General features: G+C 45.3%; 1 protein-coding gene across 11 annotated transcripts in view; it reads left to right on the plus strand.

Annotated features, from left to right (window-relative positions):
- Positions 1 to 18,633, plus strand: part of LOC140704269 (uncharacterized) — a 44,161-nt gene that overhangs the window by 16,596 nt on the left and 8,932 nt on the right. For 7 of the 11 annotated variants that reach the window (XM_078382356.1, XM_078382358.1, XM_078382359.1 and 4 more), the window contains exon 3: positions 3,568 to 3,660. The exons of the other annotated variants lie outside the window; for them this stretch is intronic. The gene's annotated coding sequence lies outside the window, so the exon portion shown is untranslated. The remainder of the gene's footprint in view (positions 1 to 3,567; positions 3,661 to 18,633) is intronic. 11 annotated transcript variants of the gene reach the window in all.

The raw sequence follows: 18,633 nt of genomic DNA on the forward strand, positions 1-18,633 counted from the left end.
CTCAGGGGAAGGCTTCTCCGCCACTGCTTGAAAGCGCTGGCCACGAAAATGGCGGCCAACACACCTAAGGGGTGGAGAAGCCTTCCCCCGAGGCCTCTCGGAAGCGCTGGCCGGCATTTTCGCGGCCAGCGCTTCCAAGAGGCCTTGGGGAAAGGCTTCTCCACCGCTGCTCGGACGCGATAGCCGGGCACGGGGCAGCTTCAAGCGGCGGGGCGGGGGCAGGGGGGGTTCCGGATGGCTTCCAGTTCTTTGTCTGGAAGCCATCCAGACCCCCCTACCCTGCCCCTGCCTCCGGGAGCCACGCTGCACCCACTTATCCCAGCCATGCCCGGATCTCCCGGGAGTCCCAACATGGCTGGGATAGGTGGGCAAGGCACAGCTCCCGGCAGCAGGGGCCGGGTAGGTGGGTCCGGATGGCGTCCAGTGCTTCACCTGGAAGCCATCTGGACACCCCCTACCCTGCCCCCGCCGCCGCTGAGAGCCTTCCGAGCTCTCAAAGGGCTTTCTCCAATGTCGGGGGGAAAGCCCTTGAGAGCTCGGAAGGCAAATGTTGGGGCGGTCGGCGGTGGCTTCGGGGTCCTTCCAAAGCCACCGCCGACAGACTGCAGACATTTTCTCCCAGCTGAGCGGCGGGCCTTTGAAGCTCCCGCCGCTCAGCTGGAGGAAATGCCAAAGGCCCCATTTTCGGTCACCTGGTCGGCGGTTCCAAAATGGCCAGCCCGCTGTCTTGCCTCGCTTTAGAGGCACCGAAAATGGCTGCCCCTATGGAGGAACATCGCTGAACGGTGAGTTTATCACCCATAGGAACGCATTAAACAAAGTTTAATGCGTTCCTATGGATTTTTCCGTTCCATTTAGCAATGTTTCCACATAGCGACGATTAATCCAGAATGGATTAACGTCGCTATGCGGGACACCACTGTACACTGTACATAGGCTCCAAACTCACCGTTCAGCGAATTTGCTCCATAGCGCAGGCATTTTCGCGCCCTCAGTAAGCGAGGGCAGGGTGCAAAAATGCTGCGCGTGGCCATTTTGGGGCTTCCGGCGGCCATTTTGGAACCGCCGAACAGCTGATTCCCGGGCATCGCTTACCGATCATCACAAAGCGATTTTTGCCCGTAGGTGCCATCGGTATGCGATCGCATTTGAGATCTCAAATACCTCATCGGTATGCGGATTCGTCGTTCTACGGTGTGCTCGTTAAGCGAGGCACCACTGTATTATTGTAAATAGATATTCTTGTTTTGCACAGAATTATTCAACAATCTCATTTATACATTTTTGTGCTCCATTAATAAAGTTTTTTCAATTATCAATGACTCTATGGCGTAAAAGGTAATTAGACATATTATCAGCATTTGAAAGATTTAGCAAAAATGCAAAATCAACAATAAAATTATCGCCACTATGAGAATAAAGAAGTTGACCATGACTCGTTAGCCCTTGCAAAACTCCAGCTTCTTATTCAAAATGGTAAAATATGCAGCCGTGCCCAGTTTGCCAGCCTATTCCGTGCCCAAAACAGCGTTGGGCCAGGCAAAATCCAAGTAGGTCATATGTAAGTGACCCCCCTCTGCTGGTTTCTGGTGTCACATTTGTGGCCCAAGGCTAATTAACCCTTGCAACACTCCAGCTTCTTATTCAAAATGGTAAAATATGCAGCCGTGCCCACTTTACCAGCCTATTCCGTGCCCAAAACAGTGTTGGGCCAGGCAAAATACTATTGTAATTTGTGTTAGAGTTATGATTTATTTATTTATTTATTTATTTATTTATTTATTTATTTTATTTATATCCCGCCTATCTGGTCGTGTGAGGACCAGATTAATACACTGATATTTGAGTGATCCAACTTGGTTTAATAGTTGAAATACAACATGTTCTGAATAAGAAGCTGGGACACGAATAAGAAGTGAATAAGAAGCTGGCCGAATAAGAAGCTAACTTCAGCCTCGTCCCCCCCCTGAGTATTTTTCTCCCTTTCCGTGGGGGGGAATATCTTTCTAGGGACACCCCTCCCTGTCCCTCTCTTCCCCCCCCCAAAAAAGGCCCCAAATCCTCTCAGGCAGGAAAGAGGTTGGGAGGGGGAGGGGTGAGAGAGAGGGAAAAAGGGGGAGGGAAGGGGGGGATGCAGCGCCGGAAGCAGCCCCCTCCTCCTCCTCCTCCCCGGTCCTCTCACACTTTCGTAGCTCTATGTTCTCTCCCCGCCCTCCTTCCCAACCAATCGCCACTGAGGAGGGGGGAGGGTTTTTTGTCTCTGTGTCCAAGGGGGAGGGGCATCCTGGGGAGGGAAGGGAGGGGGGAGAACGTAGAGCTATGAAAGCTGTAGAGGAGAGGGAGGAGGGGTGCTTCCGGGGGGGGGTGCGTCCCCCCCACAGGAAGTGGATGCTGTGCTCCCTCCCTCCCCCCTTTTTTCCTCTCTCTTGCTGTTTCTTTCCGGCCTCTTTTCCCGCTTCAGGATCAGGACGGAGGTGGGGGCGATTTGGGGCTTTTATTTGGGGGGGAGAGAGGGAAGGGGGAGGCAGGAGAACAGTGGGGGTAGGGGCTCCTTAGAAGGTTTTCCCCCCCACCAAAAGGAGAAAAATACCTGCCCGCTCCCCCCCCCACTCGATTGGGGGGGTTATTTTGGGGGGGGAGAGAGCAGTGGGGTGGGGGGGTCCCTAGAAAGAGGTTCCCACTCGCTGCCCCCCCCACTGACACTCCTCCGGGGGAAGGGGGGAGAATCTCCGGCAGGGCTTGTGTGTGTGTGTGTTGTTGTGTCTCTGTGTGTTTGTGTGGGGGGGGAGAGAGGCGGGAAGTCAGGGCGCGGGGGGCGAGATCCCGGTACCCCGAAGGGGCAGGAGGGCCGCCCCCCCAGCAAGGCCCCCTCTTTGTGTGTTTCTCACAGAGTCCCTTCACCCTTTGTGTGTGTGTGTGTGTGTCTGAGCAGGATCCCCCCCAGGAAAACCCTTTTGTTGTTGGAAAGCTTTGGGGAAAGGGGGTCCTGGAGAGCCCCAAGTGAGAAAATGGGGGGGGCTTTTTGTGGTGGGGGAGAGAAATGGGGCTTGGAGGAGGGAGAAGACAGGGGGTCCAGCTGGGAAGGAGGGGTGTGGATGATGAGGATGATTCTTCATTTCTATGGCACCCAGGGCGGCTGCTGATGCTGCCCCTGCAAGGGAGGGAAGTTCCTGGCCCTTGAACCAGGCCCTGACCTGAACCCAGACCCTCCATCCCCCCCATGCTTTTCCCACCCAGAGCTCTGTGTCTCTCCGTATGTGGAGTCTTGTGTGAGATTGGCTGCTGCTGATTTGGATCGGAAACAATATTCTCCGGGATCTTCTCTCTCCTCCCTCCCCCCCCTTCTCAGGGGCGCTTGGTTGGGAGGGAGGGGCGGCGTTGTCCCCCCCCCCGAACTTCTCCTTCCACTTTCTTCTCTCGTGACCCTCCATCGATGTGAGAAAGAGGGGAGGGAGCCCCCCCTTCGATAGGAGCACGAGGAAGGCAAAATCTCCCGAAAGGAAAGATTTTTTTCCATTTGCTCTATGCATAAAAGCCTCCAGGATGATCTTTTCTCTTTCCTCCTAGGAAGGGGGCGAGACTGAATTCCCTTTGCCTTTTTTTGGGGGGGGGGGACCGAAAACAAAGAACCACATCCCAGATCCCTCCAACATTTGCAAGGTAAGTGAGATTTCAAGAGGTGGCTGAAGTAGCCTTGCCCCCCCCCCCACACTATCTCTCTCCTCTCAGTTTCCCTGGCCTGGCAGGGATTTGAATCCAGGTCTCCTGGTTTCCAGTCCGGTACTCCATCCACAGCACCACACTGCCTCTCTGAACATGTGCAAAGTGCTGGTTTGGGGGGATATGGTTTTCTTTGCATCTTATTTTAAAGTTTTTATTTAAAGATCTCAATCCTGCTCACCCCTCAACCCCATCCTCGGTCCTCTTGACAAGAGGCAAACCTTGGTTGTCCTGATTTGGGGTGTGTGTGGTTCCTTCCCCTTCCTGCCTCTTCTTTTGGTATCATCATCCTCTCCCACATAGGAATCCATGCGTTCTCCATCCCTTCTAGCCATTGTAAACAGCCCCGCATCTCCAAAGAGATTTATGGGGGTGCCGGAAATCGGGCGAGTTAGAAAACTAGACAAACCTCTAACTGCTGAGCAGAGCCAATTGAAACCCAGCCAGGTTCTGCCTAAATTTTCTTCCTCAGAGGCCAATCTCCTTATTAAGAAAGCAACACAGACATAACCATGAGATATATTCAGAATGATTTGGCTCTGAAAGTTTGGTAGCAAACCCACGTGGCCAATTAGACATTCAGCTGGTCCGTTCAAGAAACAAAGCTTCTACATAGAAATCAATCATTACTGTTTTATTAAAAAGAATTACTTTGGAAAAGATTTCAGTTGATAGTACAATAAGTCAGTAGGTACATTTTCATTCAAGACTAACGGAACACACCACTCCCCCACTCCAGCTAAAAAAATAAAGAAATGAAACTATGCTAACTAACAAAAAGCATAAATCATCCATCTCACGTGTCTTGGGTCTTCAAAGGCTGATGCTAGATGAAAACCAGTCCATTATGGGAAAAACACGTGTCTGCCCCTTTCTCAGGCAAACTCCATCTTTTTTCTCCTTTCTCTTCACTTCTTCTTCCCAGAATGCCTCCTGGGTCTTGTTGTTCCGCCTAACTTTCTCAGGGAGCTTCAGTTGTTATCATTCTTTGTGGCAGAATTATTTTGACTACGAAACTCTCTGCTCTCTGCTCATCTTAGCAACGAGATAACCAGAGAGCGAAGTTTCTCTGGAACAGCATGTAAAACTTTCCTACTACAGAACAGACTTTAAATCAAAATGGATGCTATTGGGACAATCTTAGGACTACATATCCCATTCTAATACACATAAAAACACAAATCATCACATGCCCCCCCTGATTATCGTTAAAATTCAGAGCAGTTAATCTGATCTAATTTTAAGAAATCAAGCAAAAGTAACTAAAAAGTAATTCAAAGTAATTAACTGGCTACATCTCAAAATTCAACTACAGATTAACTATTACAATACTGAAACATAGCACACTGTTGAATACAGTGTTTCAACGTTCAGGTTCATAAGAATCTTCACAGTACATTCTAGAAAGACCATCTGCCACTACATTCAATTTTCCAGGAATGTGTTGAACTTCAAAATCAAAATCTTGCAATGCTAGACTCCATCTCAACAATTTTTGGTTGTGAGATTTCATCTTCTGCAACCAAACTAAAGCTCTGTGATCTGTTTGGAGTGTAAACTTACGACCCCATAGGTAAGGTCGAAGTAAATTGAGAGACCAAAATATAGAAAGAGCTTCTTTTTCAGGTACTGCGTAACTTCTCTCTCTATCCAAGAGTTTTCTAGAGAAGTATGAGATAGGGTAAAGGTTCCCATCTTCTCCTTGCTGTAACAAAACAGCTCCCAGTCCTAATTCAGAAGCATCAGTTTGTAAAATGAATGGTTTGTCAAAATCAGGGGATTTCAGTATAGGCGCATCCATAATCTTAGCTTTTAAAGCTTCAAAGGCACCTTGACGCTCTGGTGTCTACTTTACCTTGACAGGCTGTCTCTTCCTAGTGAGCTCTGTCAGAGGTGAAGCCAAATGACTGAAATCAGGAATGAATTTTCTGTAGTAGCCAACTAGGCCCAAAAATGAGCGTACCTGTTTCTTAGTTTTAGGGATAGGCCAATCATTAATAGATTGTACTTTAGCTTGCAAAGTCTGAATTTCTCCTTGCCCAATCAAATGACCTAAGTACATGACTTTTCCTTGCATCCACTGACACTTGCTGGCTTTGACTGTCAGTCCTGCTTGCTGAAGTCTGGACAAAACAGTTTCAATGTGAGACATGTGAGAATCAAAATTAGAACTGAAAATGGCAACATCATCAAGATAAGCACTTGCAAAAGGTAAACCCTGTAAAAGTTTGTCTATCATCCTTTGAAATGACGCACCTGCATTCTTCAAACCAAATGGCAATCTGCGGAAACGGAAAGTTCCCACGTGCGTGATGAAAGCGGTCTTATCTCGTGAATCTTCAGCCAAATCTAGCTGCCAATAAGCATTCTTTAGATCGAGAATGCTGATAAACTTAGCCTTTGAAAGATGTTCAATTAAATCATCCATTCTAGGCAATGGGTATGGATCTGGAACAGTAACACTGTTTAACTTTCTGTAATCAACACAAAATCTTACTTCCTCGAGAATTTCACCCAAAGCGTTACGTTTTGGCACCAGAACCACCGGAGAAGCCCAAGGGGAGAATGACGGTTCAATCACCCCCAAAGATAACATCTTTTGTATCTCTTGTTCAATTTGGATAGCATGATTACCAATTGCTCTATATGGGCTAGACCGTATGGGCTGGGCGTTGTTCTCAGTAGTTATCACATGACTGATCAATTTGGTGTAACCTGGTTTATCTGAAAACACATCTTGGTATTGTTCTAAAATTTGAAACAACCTTTCTTTCTGATCAACGGTACCCATTAAAACAAGATTATCAGACCAGGTACCTGCATCTCGCAATTCAGACAACATATCAATAGGTTCATTTGCAGCATGAAAATATTCAGCATGACATTGGAAAACCATTGCAGATCTATCTTTGTACAGTTTCAAACTATTGACATGGTAAAGAACAGGTTTCTTATTAGAATCCAACATTTTGACAAGATAATTGACATTTCCCAGTTTTTGCACAATTTCACCTGGACCTTCCCAGACAACTTCTAGCTTAGAAGGTCTGAGTGGGTTCAGAACAAGTACCAAATCACCCACAGAAAATTCCCTGTGTCTGGATCTCTTGTCATGGAAGAACTTCTGACTTGCTTGAGCGTCCAACAAATTGTCTCTGGCTAACTCCTGGACAGCCAAGAGTTTCTCTTGAAGTTTTCTAACAAAATCAGCAACTGGAACAGTACTACTTTTAACCACACCTTCCCAATTGGATTTCAGGAAGTCCAATGGTCCTTGTAGATTTCTTCCAAACACCACCTCACTTGGAGAAAAGCCACCTAGTGAAGAATGAGCTGAGCTACGGTAAGCAAACAAAGCAAAAGGCAAAAGCTCATCCCAAATGTTTCCATATTCTTGGGTCAAAGTTTTAATCATCCTAAGCAAAGTTTGTTGACCTCTTTCCACCATACCGTGAGATTGAGGATGATGGGCCGTGGAAAAACTGATGGTTATTCCACTTATCTCGCAGATCTTACGCATAAGTTCACTTGTAAAGGCTCCTGCTTGATCACAAATTATTTTGGATGGTACTCCAATACGCGAGCACAAGTCCACGATGATTCTAGCTATGGTAGTAGCTGTCAGGTTGCTAATAGCGTAAGCCTCGATCCACCTACTGGCAGAACAGATGAAAGAAATGATGTATTTCTTCTTAGATTTAGTAGGAACAAAAGGTCCTAGCACATCCATTTGCAAACACTGGAACACTTGGTCAGGAATTTCCATAATCTGCATTTCGGCCTTTACCTTGTCAGTTTGATGGCCTGTGCGTTGGCAATAGTCACAAGAACTGACATAGTCCTTTACAGTTTTTGAAATACCAGGCCAGTAAAAATGTTGAGAAATCCTCTTTAGGGTTTTTTGTATTCCCTGGTGCCCACTACTTGGATGGTCATGAGCCATTTCTAGTATTCTCAGTCTATATTCAGTAGGCACGACTAACTGTTGAACAGGTTGGGCGTCCAAGTTGGATTTGGGGAAATATTCTCTGTACAAAAGTCCATTTTCTCCCCACAGGAAACTAACTTGCTGATGCGCAGGGCGTTCAGCATAATTGTCTGCTTGTGACCTCAAAGAAGCTAGAGAGGGATCATTAAGTTGCTTCAGTCTAAAGTCCTCTGATCCCTTAGGTATCACCTCCTCCATTTTAGTTTCTGTTGTAGCTGCATTATCAGGTTCGGTCACAAGAGGCTGCTGTTGGGTAAGGTCTCCATCTGAGCTATCCTCAGTGGATTCCTGCTCCCGTTCAGGATCATGCATCTCCCTACTTTGAGAACGCGTAACTACCGACATTGAAGTTGCATTTTGACTCTGCATGTGATCCAAAAAAGCAAGATCATTTCCAAGAAGAAAATCAGGTTTTCCCTCATGGGTTAAAATATGTTTTGCCCCTGACCAGCTCTTATACGAAATTTTGACATAAGCTAAAGGAATAAAACGCTGATCAGTCTCTATAGATCCATAAGTTTTTACTGGACACCTCAGGTTGTTCAAGATTAAGGTGGGGTCTAGAAAACGTTTGCTTATCGAAGAAATGTCGGCACCCGAGTCACGAAAAGCACTTAAAGCCATATCACCTCCAGGTGTGTGAAGAAAAACCACCTCAGAAAATGTGCGGGTTGCCCAGTCCCTTTGCGCAGTTGGTACTATGCAATCAGGATCCATAACAGAAAACCTCTCTCCTGATGCAGTCTCTTTTACAATTTCTGAGGAAATTGAAGCAATTTGTAAGTCCAAAATTCTAGGCACATATTGGTTTACTGCTGCCTGCATTCCACTGGCTTGCGAAGGGGTTACAGTTAGGTTAACTCCTTCCTGACTCTGTGAAGGCACAATGCTTGACTGGTGAGGCACAGAAACTGCATTACTGGCAGCTGGCACTTGCTGAGTTCCTGCTGGCACAGAACTTACATACGCCATCTTGGGTGTGCCTGCTTTAGATCTGCGTGGAGCTGGCACAGGTGTTTTCCTATCTGGCTCCTTAACTTGGCTAGCTGGCACATTCAACCTTGGGCAATCTCGTCGCAGATGAGAGCCACCACATTCAAAACATTTAAGAGGCGTTTTACTCTGGCTAGGAGCTAGACTCCTGCGTTGCTCAAATGAACTTTGCCTGGGCTCTTGAGGAAAAGACTTTCTAAATTCAGGCTGACTCTGTCTCTTAGGCGCTACTGGTGCAGTCTTTGGCCTAACAGCAGGTTCATGCGTTTTAAAGGAGAGAATTTCATCAGTCTTTAAAGCAAGGGTTTGCAAGTCTTTGTATCCTCTCTCCAACAAAGTACTCCTTATTTCTGAAGGCACTAAATTAAGAAAATGCTCCATGTACAACACAGTTCTTAAATCCGCAAAAGTACTGGCGCCCAAGGAGCTCAACCACTGATCACCTAGATGTTCTATTTTGTCAGCTAGTGCAGAATAACACTCATTAGGCTGCTTTTTCAGTTTTCTAAAGTTCTGCCTCAGTATTTCCGAAGTGAAACCAAATTTTCTCTTTACCACCTCTTTAAAAGTAGGCCAGTCAGGGTCCTCATCAGATAATTTGGCTACCAAGTTGGCAAGTTGCCCAGAACACTGAGTACGCAGTAGCTTAAGGTGCCAGGCCTCCGGAATCTTAAGATCTCGACACGCCTGTTCAAATATCGATAAAAATGCCAAGATATCATCGCCATCATGGTAGTAAGGTAGATTGCTTCTATCAACACTGGCTATCGAGTTCTTAAACTCCTCTTTTTCCTTCAGCTCATTAACCAAACGCTCCACCTTTGCCTCTCTGTACTGCTTCAATAACTCATCAGCCATGCTCTGATTACGAATAGTTTGAGTGTGACAAGCAACAAAATCAGCAAACACCATTGTTAACTTATCCACTGGTGATAGACTCTTGTTAGGATCAGGACCCACAGCACCGGCTGCTGCTGCTGCTGCTGCTCCTGCTGTCCCATCAGAAATGCCTCTGCCTGGCACTCCCCTCCCTACTGGAGTGCTGGCACCCGCCATTTCCTCTGCCTGATCCATCTGTTGTAACTTAGTCCAAGTCTGATCTGAATCAGATCTAAGTAGATCCTGGACGTCCTGTGCTGGGAGTTTAGCCATTATATTTCCCTTTTGTAATTCCCTTCTCAGTTGTGAAGAATCATAAGTAATCCTTTGCTTAGCACCACTTGGAGTCAAGACGTCCTGTTCAAGAGCCTCCAAAAGCTCTTGGTGCCAGGGCTTCGTATCTGTCTTAACCAAAGACAACTTAGCAGATGCACTACCAATTTTAGCTTTTCTCTGAGTCACAAACAGCTCTCCAGGCAATTCCAAAAATTCTTCTCCTGCTAAGTGTTGATCCATATAAGCTTCAACCAACGCAAACACCGAGCTGACCCAAAAAGTAAAATCTCTCTCTGCCCATATAGCCGAAACTGTAGGGCGAGAGCAAAGCCATAAAACACTCTGGCAGGAACAGCCCTAAACTGGAGCTTCAGAAGGGCGACCGTTTACTTGCATGAAAATGCCCACTCATTAAACAGCCCAATTAAACAGATTTTAATGTCTGTTAAAACCTAAGCGTTGTTGCTTATCAGACCTCACTGCAGCTAAGTCTTTCCGTAAGATCCTTAGCTGGAAAGAGAAAAGCAATTTGGCTAATCTACAGCCTGTCAGCATGCACGCACTCCCTCAGCCAAGGCTTCCGGAAGAATGCCTGCAGCTTCACTTACAAAGCAAGCACCATAAATCCATAAATCACACTAAAGCACGTGTTTCATCCCACCGCTGCCACCATGTAAACAGCCCCGCATCTCCAAAGAGATTTATGGGGGTGCCGGAAATCGGGCGAGTTAGAACACTAGACAAACCTCTAACTGCTGAGCAGAGCCAATTGAAACCCAGCCAGGTTCTGCCTAAATTTTCTTCCTCAGAGGCCAATCTCCTTATTAAGAAAGCAACACAGACATAACCATGAGATATATTCAGAATGATTTGGCTCTGAAAGTTTGGTAGCAAACCCACGTGGCCAATTAGACATTCAGCTGGTCCGTTCAAGAAACAAAGCTTCTACATAGAAATCAATCATTACTGTTTTATTAAAAAGAATTACTTTGGAAAAGATTTCAGTTGATAGTACAATAAGTCAGTAGGTACATTTTCATTCAAGACTAACGGAACACACCACTCCCCCACTCCAGCTAAAAAAATAAAGAAATGAAACTATGCTAACTAACAAAAAGCATAAATCATCCATCTCACGTGTCTTGGGTCTTCAAAGGCTGATGCTAGATGAAAACCAGTCCATTATGGGAAAAACACGTGTCTGCCCCTTTCTCAGGCAAACTCCATCTTTTTTCTCCTTTCTCTTCACTTCTTCTTCCCAGAATGCCTCCTGGGTCTTGTTGTTCCGCCTAACTTTCTCAGGGAGCTTCAGTTGTTATCATTCTTTGTGGCAGAATTATTTTGACTACGAAACTCTCTGCTCTCTGCTCATCTTAGCAACGAGATAACCAGAGAGCGAAGTTTCTCTGGAACAGCATGTAAAACTTTCCTACTACAGAACAGACTTTAAATCAAAATGGATGCTATTGGGACAATCTTAGGACTACATATCCCATTCTAATACACATAAAAACACAAATCATCACAGCCATAACTTTCCTACTTTGTCCCTGTGGCGATTTCCTCTGAAGCCCCTGTTCTCCCCCCCCCCAGGCCTTCACGAGGTTCTCGCCCTTCTTTCTTCTTCGCTGCCACCAGATATTAATTCTTTAATACCAAATATGTTTAGAGACAAGTGTGCTGTTTAAAACTTAAGGCTCTTATTTGATTAGGGAAGTTATTAGGTGATAAATATTCATTAGATCAATCACAGGTTGCCAATCACTTGTATTGGAATCAAATCTGATATAACTTTAAAACTCTTTTCACCCTCTGTTTCAATCTAGGCTCTTACAGATCTCTAACTCACTCTCTAGTCACTTTCAAGATACACACAGCCTCTCTTTCTCAGCATCTTCTCCGTCAGACCCCATCCACCAGCCTTTATATATCCAGCTCCCTCCCGCCTTGGCTCCGCCTTCCGCCCACTCATAGGCTCCTGCTATAAGGTTCTGCGGTGACGGAGAGGTGAGGACAGGGCTGTTCGCTACCATCCCCTTTCCCCTCTTCCCTGGCTTGGGCTCCCTCCACTTTCTTTGGGTGGAGGGTAGGACCCTTCCCCCCCCCTTTCTGTCATGGGGCTCTTGTGAGTCTCTTCTTTCTCCTTTTGGGATCTTGAAGATTGAACTAAAGAAGCCACTTCTGCTTTGGGGAACTTTGAAATGGGAAAAGCAAATGAAAGATCCAATTATTAATCTCAACGTGTGGAGGGCTCTTTAATCCATGCATCGACCTCGGAGTTGCCTTGACAAACTCCCACAGGCTGGCTGGCGGGTCTCCTCCATTTAGAAAGAGCAAGGGAGTGATTCCAAATTAAGGAATTAAAAATGATGTAAGAAATAGCTGGAGAGTTAAAAATACTCCTTCACTTTGACCTGGGCCAGTATTCTTCTGCTTTCTTCTCCTCCTGTTGCTGCTCCTGCTTTATTGGGTTAGCAGGGCTTTGATCAGACCTAAATCGACTTTCCGGGAAGAAAGGAGTTGTTGGGCATTTGTATCTTTTGATGTAAAAACAAAACAAATGAAAAAACCCTGCTAACTCTCTGGAGAATGAAGCAAGTGCTCGTAATGACTAGAGTGGTCGTAATGACCAGATAGACGGGGAATAAATGAAATAAATAAAATAAAAATAAAATAAATAAGCAAAGAAGGAAAGTGAATAAGTGGCCCATCGGCCCGCCCCACAAAGAATGGGGCAAGTATTTTTTTCTTTTGCTTTTAGGGCTATGGCGCCCAGATGTGTTAAAAATACATCTTTCTTCAGAAAAGGCATCACACACCAGCTTCTTCCCTCTTCCTTGCCTTCGATGGTGAGGGATGTCAAAGCCTGAGAAAGAGCATCGGTCAGCTCTTGGTCTCTCCCTCCGTAGGCTTCGTGGTGCCATCAGAGCCTTAACCCATATCATCTCTTCTTTAGGGTGGAGAGCCCTTATGGATCAGGCCAAAGGCCCATCTAGTCCAGCCTCCTATATCTCACAGTGGCCCCAACAGAAGCCCCTGGGAGCGCATGAGACCACGAGATCCCTGTCTCCTGATCCCCCTCTCTTGCATCTGGTCTTTTGAGGTCCCTCCCTTCAAAGCCTGGAGATTATACATCCCCATCATGGCTTGTCACCTCCGATTGACTTTTCTTCCAGAAATCTCTCCAGTCCCCCCTTTTCAAGGCATCTAGGCTAGATGTCACCAGCACATTCTGTGGCATGGAGTTCCACAGACTAATAAAATGCTCTGTTCTCACTTTCCCAACACTCCATTGGGGTGGACGTCCCCTGAGAGTTCTGGTATTGTGTGAGAGGGAAAAGACCCCCCGTCTAGGCACTTGATCCATCCCCTGCAGACTTTTATACGTCTCCATCATGTAACCATCATCTGGCACCTTTTCTCTAGACTCAAGAGCCTCAAACGCTGTAGCCTTTCCTCATCAGGGAGGGCAGCCGTCCCCAGTCATTCTTTGAGTTGCTCTCTAGTGCACCTTTTCCAGTTCCACTCTGTCTTTTTTGAGGTGCATTGACCAGAACTGTCCGCAGTACTCCAGGTGTGGCCTTACCAGCCTGTTGTATAATGTTGGCTGCTTTGTTTTCAGTCCCCTTTTTAATTATCCCCAGCATGGAATTGGCCTTCTTCAGTGCCGCCGCACACTGGGTGGACCCTTTCATCGAGCTGTCCGCCAGCACACCAAGCTCTTCTTCCTGATCCGTCACGGACAGCTGAGAACTCATTCGCTCATGAAAAAAAGATTCAGTTTTATGTCCCACTGTGCAGTACTTTACATTTTTTTCATACTGAACCGTATTTGCCATTTTCCACCCATTCTCCCAGTTTGGAGAGATCCTTCTGCAGCTCTTCACAATCCCTTCGGGTCTTCACCACCCGGAAAAAGTTTCATGTCATCTGCAAACTTGGCCACCTCACTGCTTATCCCTGTCTCCAGGTCATTGATGAACCGGTTGAAAAGCACCGATGGCAGGACCGATCCCTGGGGCACATCGCTCTTCCCCTCTCTCTATGGGGAAAATTGCACATTGACATTTCCTCTCTTGTTTCCAATGCAAAGTCATTTGGAACTTCTCTTAAGCAGAGAATACCCCCAAAATACAGTGTACAGGGACTTCATACCATAACAGAGTCTTAGATTTCTACAAACCCATTGGCTAAAATCTACTTAATATTGAGATCCTACATCTAATTGGTACACACATGTGCAAAACAAACACATGGGTCCCCTATAGATACTTGGGGTGTGCCCACCTCCCCTTAATGACCTTCTTTTAGAACATGCCACACTGTCCCAACTTCCTTATCTTATATCACCTGGTAGATCTGCTTTGACTGTATTCCTGCATTGAGCAGGGGGGGGGATTTGATGGCCTTGTCGGCCCCTTCCAATTTCACTTTTCCCTGATTCTATGATTCTATCTGTGTTTAGCCTCTGGGCAGCATTCCTAAATCGGCCATCTGCTAGTTCACTGGTTCTGAACCTTGGGTTACTCAGGAGATTTGAACTGCAACTCCCAGAAGCCTTCACCACCAACTGTGCTGGCTGGGGTTTCTGGGGGTTGCAGTTCAAAAACATCCGAGTAACAAAGGTTAAGAACCTAGGCACTAGTTGAAAGGTGAGGAAGGTGTGAAATACAGGCATTTGATTTGATACAAAGGTCAAGAGAGATGTAATGCTGAAAACATAATACGTAGAATAAAATGTTCTACTCCAAGACCAAGAATAAAACTAATTTTGGCCATATCCAGGTATCACTCCCCCCTTTTTAAATTCTGACAATAGAAACAATGCTGAATTTAAATCTTCTCATTTTTGTTTAGCCTTTCCTGGGCTTTGAGTTGAACAAAAAGCAACACAGAGAGGCAAAAGTCTAGATACAACACATACAAATAATCCCAATATAATAACCACAGTTGGAATTACAAGATATATAGTAGGGTGGAGAAGTCCAGCATCTATGAAGTTATCCAAGACCAATCCCATGAACCTGAATTCAGCTCTTCAAAAGTTCTCTCCCTATCATCACGATTCCTGCCAATCAAGTCTGCTAACAGACAGACAGACAAACCTTTATTGGCATAAAAGAGAATAAAACATAACCAAGCTGGTTCATTAAGTGCCCCATGCATACAAAATCCTGGAGGGAGGAAAGCAGAAGACCAATCCCTAAAAAGATTTAATTGAAAGCGAAACTTCACTTTCTGACAATTGAGCTGATGAAATCTGCAATTCTTTCCAGAATGTCAGGCACCTCCACAGATAACATAAAATGGACTTTGTCCACATCAGATTTTCTCTCCAATTTTATCAGGATCAGTGCCACAAATTTGGAACGACCTCTTTGGTGGTGTGGACAGCGCAGACACATGTGGGCAAGGGTTTCCAATGCACCCTGCTGGCATGAGCAATGTCTTTTGAGGGACGGGAATCCTTTGAACCTACTGTATAGTAAGGTTGCAGGCATGACATTGCATCTGGCTAGGGAGAATGGCCCTGCGTTTTTGTGGACATTTAAGCAGGGAAAGGAAAGCAGCTGGTTTTCCAATCATTTGGAAGGCTTTCCCTTGATTTAGTGAGCCCAAGGAGTCACTACCTAAGCCAATATATATCAGTTTTTTAAAAAGGGCAGTAGTCCCAAAGGGAGGTTTAGAGTCCAGAAATAGTTGATATAATAAACTATCTGGGTCAGAGTTTTAAAAAAGCCAGAATTGAATTGAAATGATCTCAGCCAAGCCATCGTTTCCAAAGAGGAAAATCCGGTCTTTAGACAAAACACCGAATAGGGAAGATAATTTGGTAGCACCAGCACTTTATGTAAGTATAGAGATGACACCCGTTCAATTGACCTATCCATGGCATTTAACCAGAGTGGGATGCCATGCATAATTTGTGGGATAATTTAGGATTTAAAAACCTGTAAAGCCACCAGAACATAACAATTGCCAGGATTATAGTAGAAACAAGGTATTGCCTGACCAGTGAGCCTAGCTCCATATATAACCATTTTCTGATGGGGAGACCAGGAATGTTTGTAATGGAATAGGATGCCTAGGTCTTTATACTCTTTCACCTGTTCGATTTTCAGCCCATTCAGATTCGATTGCAATAGCTTCCACGACTTTGAGAAAACCAAAATTTTGGATTCATCATAATTTAGTTGCATTTCTCTTTGTCCAGGTATTCCACAGTTGTCTTAATTAAACATTTCAAACCTGGATGGAAGTGCAAGATGATAGCAATAACATCCGCATAAAGCAATAACGGGACACAATGTGTCCCCAGTTTTGGTGGATGGCCCTCCACACTGGCTAGAAAGGGGGCTAGATCATTCGTAAATAGGTTGAATAGGGAGGGAGCAAGAATAAAGACCTCCTTCACTCCCTTGTTGGTTGGAAATTGATTAGTTAACTCCACTTTCCAAGAGACACAAACTTGGCATGTTGTGCTAGAGTATAACATTCTTATGAGGGAAAGGAGTCTTTTATCTATGCCCATATTTTCAAGTTTTTCCAAGAGAAGCTCTCGGTCTACCGAATCGAAAGCTGCCTTTAAGTCAAGGAAAGCCACATCCAATTTAGAATTTTCATGCTTAATTGTTTTGTTAATAAGATGCGAAAGTATTTAGCAGTTCATTTACTGTGGCCTTAGCTTTCCTGAAAACAGCTTGCTCAGGGCCAAGCGATGCCTGATTATTCCTCCAGGAATTAAGTTTAATTAGGAGATGTTTTGCATAGAGTTCCCAATAAATGGATTGGTCTCAAGTTTTCTGGAGGCAAGGTTCCTGTTTTTTTATAAACAGGGGCAAGAATTGCATTGGTCCAGAATTTTGGCAAGATCCCATATTATCTGTAGGTGTGAAAAGGGAAGCCCACCAGTCCGGTTTGCATTTCAATAGGTCCAGTGGGATAGCATCATGGCCAGCTGCTTTTCCAGCTTTTAATTGAGTGATTAGATCTTTGGTCTCTTCTATGTTTCTTTGTTGTTTAGTCATGAAGTCGTGTCCAATTCTTTGTGACCCCATGGACCAGAGCACTCCAGGCCCTCCTCTCTTTCACTTCCCCCTGGAGTTCTGTCAATTTCATGTTGGTAGCTTCGGTGATACTGTCCGACCATCTCGGCCTCTGTCATCCCCTTCTCCTCTTGTGTTCACATTTTCCCAACATCAGGGTCTTTTCCAGGGAGTCTTCTCTTCTCATGAGATGGCCAAAGTACTGGAGCCTCAGCTTCGTGACCTGTCCTTCCAGTGAACACCCAGGGTTGATTTCCTTCAGAATTGATAGGTTTGTTCTCCTTGCAGTCCAGGGGAGTCTCAAGAGTCTCCTCCAGCACCACAATTCAAAAGCATCATTTCTTCAGCAGTCTGCTTTCTTTATGGTCCAGCTCTCACATCCATACATCACGACAGGAAAAACCATAGCTTTGACTATTCGGACTTTTGTTGGCAAGGTGATGTCTCTGCTTTTTAAGATGCTGTCAAGGTTTGTCATCGCTCTCCTCCCCAGAAGCAGGCGTCCTTTAATTTCGTAGTTCCCAGGAGGTGATGAGGCCAGTGGCCATGATCTTAGTTTTTTTGATGTTGAGTTTCAGGCCGTTTTTTGCACTCTCCTCTTTCACCCTCATTACAAGGTTCTTTAATTCCTCCTCACTTTCTGCCATCAGAGTGGCATCATATACATATCTGAGATTGTTGATATTTCTTCCGGCAATCTTAATTCCAGCTTGGGATTCTTCCAGTCCAGCCTTCCGCATGATGTATTCTGCATATAAGTTAAATAAGTCGGGGGACAATATACAGCCTTGTCGTACTCCTTTCCCAATTTTGAAGCAATCAGTTGTTCCATATCCAGTTCTAACCGTTGCTTCCTGTCCCACATATAGGTTTCTCAGGAGATAGACAAGGTGGACAGGCACTCCTATTTCTTTAAGGACTTGCCATAGTTTGCTGTGGTCCACACAGTCAAAGGCTTTTGCATAGTCAATGAAGCAGAAGTAGATATTTCTCTGGAACTCTCCGGCTTTCTCCATAATCCAGCGCATGTTAGCAATTTGGTCTCGAGTTCCTCTGCCCCGTCGGAATCCAGCTTGTACTTCTGGGAGTTTTCACTCCACATACTGCTGAAGCCTATCTTGGAGGATTTTGAGCATAACCTTGCTAGCGTGCGAAATGAGTGCAATTGTACGGTAGTTGGAGCATTCTTTGGCACTGCCTTTCTTTGGGATTGGGATGTAGACTGATCTTTTCCAATCCTCTGGCCACTGTTGAGTTTTCCAAACTTGCTGGCATATTGAATGTAGCACCTTAACAGCATTATCTTTCAAGATTTTAAATAGTTCAACTGGAATGCCATCGCCTCCACTGGCCTTGTTGTTAGCCAGCCTTTCTAAGGCCCACTTGACTTCACTCTCCAGGATGTCTGGCTCAAGGTCAGCAACTACATTGTCTGGGTTGTCCGGGATATCTAACTCTTTCTGATATAATTCCAGTGTGTATTCTTGCCACCTCTTCTTGATGTCTTCTGTGAGGTCCCTCCCATTTTTGCCTTTTATCATGTTCATCTTTGCACAAAATGTTCCTCTAATATCTCCAATTTCCCTGAACAGATCTCTGGTTTTTCCTTTTCTGTTCTTTTCCTCTATTTCTTTGCACTGTTCATTTAAGAAGGCCCTCTTGTCTCTCCTTGCTATTCTTTTGAAATCAGCATTCAATTTTCTGTAACTTTCCCTATCTCCCTTGCATTTT

Source organism: Pogona vitticeps, chromosome W, assembly GCF_051106095.1.
Source record: "Pogona vitticeps strain Pit_001003342236 chromosome W, PviZW2.1, whole genome shotgun sequence".
Classification (NCBI taxonomy): Eukaryota; Metazoa; Chordata; class Lepidosauria; order Squamata; family Agamidae; genus Pogona; species Pogona vitticeps.